Genomic DNA, 7,499 nt, shown 5'->3' with positions numbered 1-7,499 from the left:
TTAACACAGAAGATGAATAGACACTGTGTTGTCAGAAAGCATCAGGAGGGAAGGGGAGACCTTTGAGTTGATGCAAATTACCAGCCCATCTGCATGTAAAGCCAATCGACCAGAACACGGGAAATGGGATGTTCAGTATCAAAGTTCTGCACATTAGAAGTGGATGAAAGTGAGAAAACAAGAAAGAAAGAAAGAGAGGGAGGAACTGGGAGGGGGAACGAGGAGAATGTGAAGTGTGACTGACTTGGGTTTTGGTGTGCTCAAATAAAAGCCAGCTTCATAATCCATAGTTTGTCACAGCTCTGAGTCCAGTACACAGAACCAGGGATGTGTGCAGATGTGCCTTTCATCCTGAGGACTGGTTTTAGTGTAAAGGTCCAGGCTCTGTGAAGTTCCTGTCAGCATGCTGAGAATGGATGAGAAAAATGATGCTCACTTCAACTCAGCTGGATCACATGTGCACTAAATAACATAAACATGGAGAAGTGTGTTTGAGAGATAAAAGAGGTTTGGCAATAAGAAGTCCTGAGCCGATGGAATGATTCATGCTCTCACGAGGTTAAGTCAATAATCCAGGTAGAAAAATCTAACAAGGTTAAGTCAGGTCTTCTGGATGGATTCTTCTATGTTGAAACGCTTCGTCTAGTTCGAGTTTGAACAAAGTTTCTCTAATCTTAATGTATATTTTATAGCTGCACATTCAAATTCTGCTTTCTAAATATTATATTTACATACATTTGATGCGTTTTTTTTTTTTTAACAGCAACTCTGATCTTTTTATGAATACCCATACGCATGCGTAAACTCTGGCACCCTGTGCGTACATTCATAGATACTTCAGTAGGTAGAATATATTGGTAGAATACCAACCATGAATAAAGGTTAATGCAAAGATGAAACGTTAAATTTCTGAATAATTTCAAATAATGTTTTTTACCAGTCAGTGATAGTAATGTACAGAAACAACAAATAGAAGTATCGTATTTTCCAAAGTATAGGGTGCATCTTGTTGCATAAATTTGCAAATCCTGCGACTTATACAGCGAAGCGACTAATATACATATTTTTTCCCATATTTATAACCCAATTTTTGACTTTGAAATGTTTATTCATAGACATGAACCAGTAAACATCACCAGTTGCAGCCACTAGAGGACCCTCTAGACTTTTATATATGTTGTTCCTCTACCCCACTAATGATGATGATGATAGTGATGCATAATAGATGCAACTTATACAGCGAAGTGTCATACTTGTTTTCCACCCACTTTATTAGACATTTTTGGACTGATGCGACTTTTATACACCGGTGCGACTTGTACGGCGGAAAGTACAGTACACTAGATGTCAAATAACTGGAAGAAGGCATGAATATATCTAGACCACAATAAATCGCAAAAGTCTGTCTTTAAGGAAGCACACCGGGATCCATTAAATGGTCAATGTAGCACTTCCATTTTTACATATATTTAACTAAATAAAAACCTATTGAGATCAATAGCTCTTTTAAAAGCTGGACCTGGCCAAGAGGTCAGTAGCATGTCATAAAACAATGATCAAAAACAAGTAATAAAAGATAAACTACAGAATTATTTTACTCACATCAATGTTTTTTTTAATTTCATTATATTGCACTTCCAGTGCAAGACTGCACAAAGTTAGGAGACCTAAAGAGATATCTACAACAGGTAAGATATTAATTGCTCAAATAACCTTGTTTGAAAATTCTGAATTATGACATAATTAAAAACCTAATAAATAAATAAACAAGCTACCTGAAAAAACTTCACTTTAACATTTTCCCAGAATTAAGATCTAAGACTTGAGCATCATTCACAGCTCTTAGTTTGTTTTTGCCTAAAATTTCAATATTTAGGTTGACATAAATGGATGAATTTTGCAGACACTGCAATAAAGGTAGCATTCTTTGGATTTTCTCACAGAGCAACACATCAGTTTACAATGCTCTGATTGTATTGTTTTAAAACGACTTTGCTTCTGACAAGAAGTTATCCGCTTTTACAGGCTCAAAATTCCAGAGCAGGAAACTACATGTTTAGAATAATAAGAATGTAGCGGTTAGTTACGAGAGGTTAGTTACTCATCAACTCCAGGAGTGGAGTTAAAACAAGTTCCTGAATGCTGAATTCCTGAATCTTATTTGGCGTATTCTTGAACAAACACAGTGTTAGATGAGAAGAGTCACATTAATATTTTTCTCTTACACTTATTTACTCGACTAACTTGTTTTAACATTTTCTCCTTACACAGAACCAATGCTAGTGTGTGAAAAGCTAATGGTATATCTTTTAACTCAGTGGTCCCAACCCTGGTCCTTGAGGAACACCAACCGGCATGTTTGAGTTGTTTCCCTGCTCCAACACACCATCAGTGATTTAATTACTTCAAATTCTGCAGAAGCTCGTTACTCATCTGTTCATTCAAATCAGATGTCAAAGCAGGAAAACAACTAAAACACGCAGGATGGCGTTCCTCAAGGACCAGTGTTGGGAACCAATGTTTTAAACCCCACTTCCAAAAGGTGGGCAATCCGGCACCACCGTGCAGCAGTATGGCCAACCCTAAAAAACTTGTAAATTCAATTCAATTCAATTCAAAAATACTTTATTAATCCCAGAGGGAAATGATATGTTGTGGTTACTCATCATCCTGGTTTCATTAATGAGTTGTTCTAGATGCTGATGGCTGTGGGCAGGAAGGATCTCTTGTAGCGGTCTGTCCTACAATGGATTTGAAGAAGCCTCTGACTGAAGACACTTTGTTGTTGTATGACAGTCTGATGAAGAGGATGCTGAGGGTTGTCTATAATGTTCTTCATTTTATGAAGAAGCTTTCTTTGTACAATCATCTCCAAAGGTTCTAGAGGAGTCCCCAGAACTGAGCCAGCCTTCTTTATGAGCTTGTTGATCTTTTTTAAGTCACTTGCTCTGGTGCTGCTCTCCCAGCAGATGATGGCAGAAGAGATAGCGCTCTCTACAACAGACTTATAGAAGATATGCAGCATCTTGCTGCAAACGTTGAAGGACTTCAGCTTCCTCAAGAAGTACAGTCTGCTCTGTCCCTTCTTGTAGACGCTTCACTGTTGCATTTCCAGTCCAGTCTATTGTCCAGGTGAACTCAAAAGTATTTATACTTCACCACCTCCACTTCTTCTCCCATGATGGAAATAGGGTTGGACCTGTTCCTAATTCTCCTGAAATCTACAATCATCTCCTTTGTTTTGTTCACATTCAAGATGAGATGATTGTTACCACACCATGCCACAAAGCGGTCCACCAGTTCCCTTTACCCTAAAATACCCTTTACCAGTATACCAAAATACTAATACAAAATACCTCATGAACCAGTGTATATTTTAATGAAACTCCCAGAAAGTATTCTTTGTGTGTCCGTCTCAAAAGGTTATCATCACCTCAGTCCAAGATGGCTGCCACAGTAGATTATTGTTAGTCTTTTAAAAAAATGTAATAGCACTTTGTATCAGAAGGTAAAAAGCATGTTTGTCACAAGATGTCAAGATTTCGTACACAAAACAGAAAAAACAACACCGTAAACAAGGAAAATATTAAGAAGAAAATAATGATTTGTAGAGCCGAGTTGTTAAAGATGTTCCTAAACAAGCCTCTGGGAGCAAAATGAGTGAAATGAAGTCTATCTTTGAATAAAATTTCTGAAAAACCTAAGCCAAAGTTTGGCTTGTTATATTCTGCTTTACAGATTAAGTATTTTAGGGATTTTTTTCTCCACTGCATGAAGGGTCAAATATTCACTACATCTTATTATAAACGATTGAAAAGGAAAACGCAACACTTGCAACAGATGTCAAGAGACTTTTCTTGATGATTTGTGAGGGCTTGAACATAAACCGTGAACCTGGTATTACCATTTTTGCTGGACAGTATTCCAGCACCCACAGCTGAAGTTTCCAAGAAGGGGTCTCTGCAGGCAAATTCGGAAGGCGTATCTGGGCGCTCATATCTGATTGGACTATAGGAAAGTGGGCGTATCTGGGCGGTCATATCTGATTGGACGATAGGAAAATAGGCGTTTCTGGCCAGCCGGATCTGATTGGACGATAGAAAAATGGGCGTGTCTGGACGGCCACATCTGATTGGACGATAGGAAAATGGGCGTGTCTGGACGGCCACATCTGATTGGACGATAGAAAAAAAAAGGCTGAACGATAAAATGCCGTAACCACAGACACATGATGTCTAAAAACAAGGCGTTATTGGCAGATTGTGTTAACCACAGGCATATTATGTCTATGGTGTTAACCGGTTCGACATTAGCGGCGTCTCGGTTCGACATCGCTCCAGTATACTGCCTCGGCGTCTCCATAACTTCTTTTTTCGACTCTCTTAACACAGAACTTCCGGTTACATTTCAAAATAAGAGCAACATAACTGGGTAGTGGGGAGAGCTAAATGTTAGGTTTTTTTTTAATACCTAGCCATAACATTAAAAAAACAAATTCCATTTTGGTTGTTGAAAAATGTGAACAAAGTTACAATCGATTCATAAAGAAAGAAAAATATTAATGATACTTAAACTGGCCTTGGGACAAAGGATGTTTCCTTTAACTTCACATTTTCTTGTTCAACCTGCAGTCACTACAGATGAGTGATTGTCAGGTTCTGTAAGATTTCTGCAACTGGAGCAGGTATTTCTGTTTACTGGTTAACTTCCTCAGCTGTCTCACATTTTAAAGGTCAACCCTACTCCATGTTTCAGTAGAAAACCAGCACATTTAGGAGTCAGTACATAACCAGACTTTTGGCCCTCACACCTGTACCCAGTTGCTCATGCTGCATGATGAGATCAGATTTATCCATATTTTAGAAATTACATTTAGCTCAGTCGACAAAACAATACAAATGAAGACTGTCTGTCTTAAAAAAACCTCTTGGTTTTGCAGTAAGCAGCCTGATTTCAAACTGACATCTTGGCCAAAGGTAAAATAAAAATCTTTGTGTTCTCAGAAAAGTTGTTTCAGGACCTCCAATAAACTTATGTACACATCAAAGCACACAAGACAGATTCAGGAATTGTCTTTGTTTTCCAGATTTCACATTTGTTATTACCTTAAAACATACTCAGACAACATTTGATGCATCATTGAATTTTTTTTATTGTTTATTGGGACATCCATTTTTAGAAGTCATCGTAGCATCTGTTGGAAACACAAAACATAGCACAGTTAGGGTGTTGCTAGTTGTTACTTATTGCAATGTGTGGGCATCACAGTACAAGAGCTGGACTACTAACCTGCATCCATGGCACAAAGTGGCTGCAGTACCCAGGAGGAATGGCTTCACTGTAGAAGGCCCTCAGCTCGCCTCTTTTGCCGCTGCCCCAGAAACCTGCAGCACAGTCTTTAAATTCTTCTCCACAGCTGAAGCAGACAGAAATGACATAAGGCTTTCTGTGCTCAGCCTGAAACTCTTCAGAATATTTCCTCCACTTCACAACACCTGAAATTGTAATAAAAATATGATTAGATCACCAAGCACAACATTTTTACAAAATAGCAGTTCTACACGGCCTGGGCTGTTTTCCTTCCCCAATCTATTCAAAATGAATACCAAAAGGTAATTTTGATATTTTTTTCACAAGAAAAAAAAAGTTGATTTCCTAAAGTTTAACTATAAATGAAGGAATTTGTGCATTCAGGTAATTGAAAATTAAGTAATTTCTCTAACATCCAACCCATTTTAGCCACTGAGCCATACCAAACACCCATAATCTATTCTTGAATGAATTATTGACTATTATTGACAAATTACAGACTTATTATTGAATAAGTTATTACTCATTATTGAATCATTGACAAATTACACTCATGTTCGTGTTAACTCATGTTGCAACAAGGTCAGCAACTTTTGACTATTACTATGAACTATGTTAAACTTTGGAGGTGATTTATTTTGAAAGTCAACATCAGATGTTGGTCAACATTGTTGAGCAACATCTTGGGGTCTTCTAGAGTCAATCTGAAGTGAGAGTGGTTCCTGACATGGCAGAAAGACATAGATATAATTAACAGCTTTTATTTGTTTGTTTTTCAGCTAATAACAACTTTTATTTATTTGTTTTTCATATTTTTCAGTTATACACAGCTTTTAAATATTTATTTTTCAAGTATTAAGAACATTTATTTCAGCTTTTATTTTGAAAAGCAACACCCAGTTGTTGTAAACGTGCACAGTGAGAGCTGCTGGAGCCGAGTGGAGGCTCACTTTACCTCAGTGCGTTACGACAACAACGAGAGAACGGTCGAAACTATCGTGACCTACAATAAACGTACTTCAATAAAATGCATAAGTGAAAACATAACATACTTTATAAGTACAATAAATCATACTTCTTTGTCAAACATCGCAAAGAAACGTTACCTCATCAATAATCCTCGTGACTTTGAGGGTTACCCACAGCCAATCAGTGTTCGCCGCCGACAAACGCCTATTAAATACTGTTAGCCAATCAGTGTTCGCCGTCCATAAACGCCTATTTGCCAGAAACGCCCACTTTTGGTCTGCAGAGACCCCCTTCTCGAAGTTTCAGTGAAGACTCAATAAATCTCTAAGCTGCGTACAGTCACTTGCACCCAACACTATAAGATCTTTCCTCTTCACAGAGTTTCTGCTTCCTTGTATTAAAAAAAGCTTCACTCCTGTAGGATGAAGTCCAGAGCTGAGATTTTAAACACAGTTCAGTTTCCTGGTGCGGAAAGTTTTTCTGGTTTTAAGCCTCCAGATGACGACTAAAGATTTCCACAGACTGGTGAGCTGAAAAGATCAGTGGAGCATAAATTTTAGCGTTGTGGAAATCTCCAACTTGTTCCTCCCTTAAATAATATTTCTGACCACATCATGTTGAAACTTTTAAAACAGCACTGCACAAATATGGAAAAGTAACGTCATAACTATTAAAATGACATAGCCTTACCATTTTCACAAACACATACTTTCATGAAATCTTTGTTTTATGAATTCTGTCATTTTGGATACTGTTAATGTATTTAAAAAAAAAAAAACATGTTCTGAATCAAAAATTGTGTATTCTGTTTTTAGTGACTTTATTGTGACTTGTTTAGTTAAAACTAGCCATTCATTTTAAACGGTTCTCCAACTAGTCCATATTAACCTTATATGTTATTTCTCTATTCTACTAAAAGTTGTTGTTTGTGACAGGTGGAGGTGGTGGAGGCAGGTGTGGGTGCTTCATCTTTGCCACTCACATGTTGATGTTGTCAGTCCAGGTGGTCGAACTGGTGACCTTCCAATCACAGGCTTGCATTCTCTAACCTCTGCGCCACCACTCCCGCCTCTGCACGTGAAAGTACATTTTCAAAAACATTCTGTTTTCTTTGCTTCTGTATGTATTCATCGTTCATGTTTTGAAAGATGGAATCAGCACCCAGAACCTTCAAGTATATTCATCCCCGTCTAACGAATATAGTAAACATAGCTCATTAC

Source organism: Nematolebias whitei, chromosome 5, assembly GCF_014905685.2.
Source record: "Nematolebias whitei isolate Nwh7 chromosome 5, NemWhi1, whole genome shotgun sequence".
In the NCBI taxonomy this organism is placed as follows: Eukaryota; Metazoa; Chordata; class Actinopteri; order Cyprinodontiformes; family Rivulidae; genus Nematolebias; species Nematolebias whitei.
The sequence above is the reverse complement of the archived record's forward strand: the minus strand, read 5'-3'. Positions refer to the sequence as shown.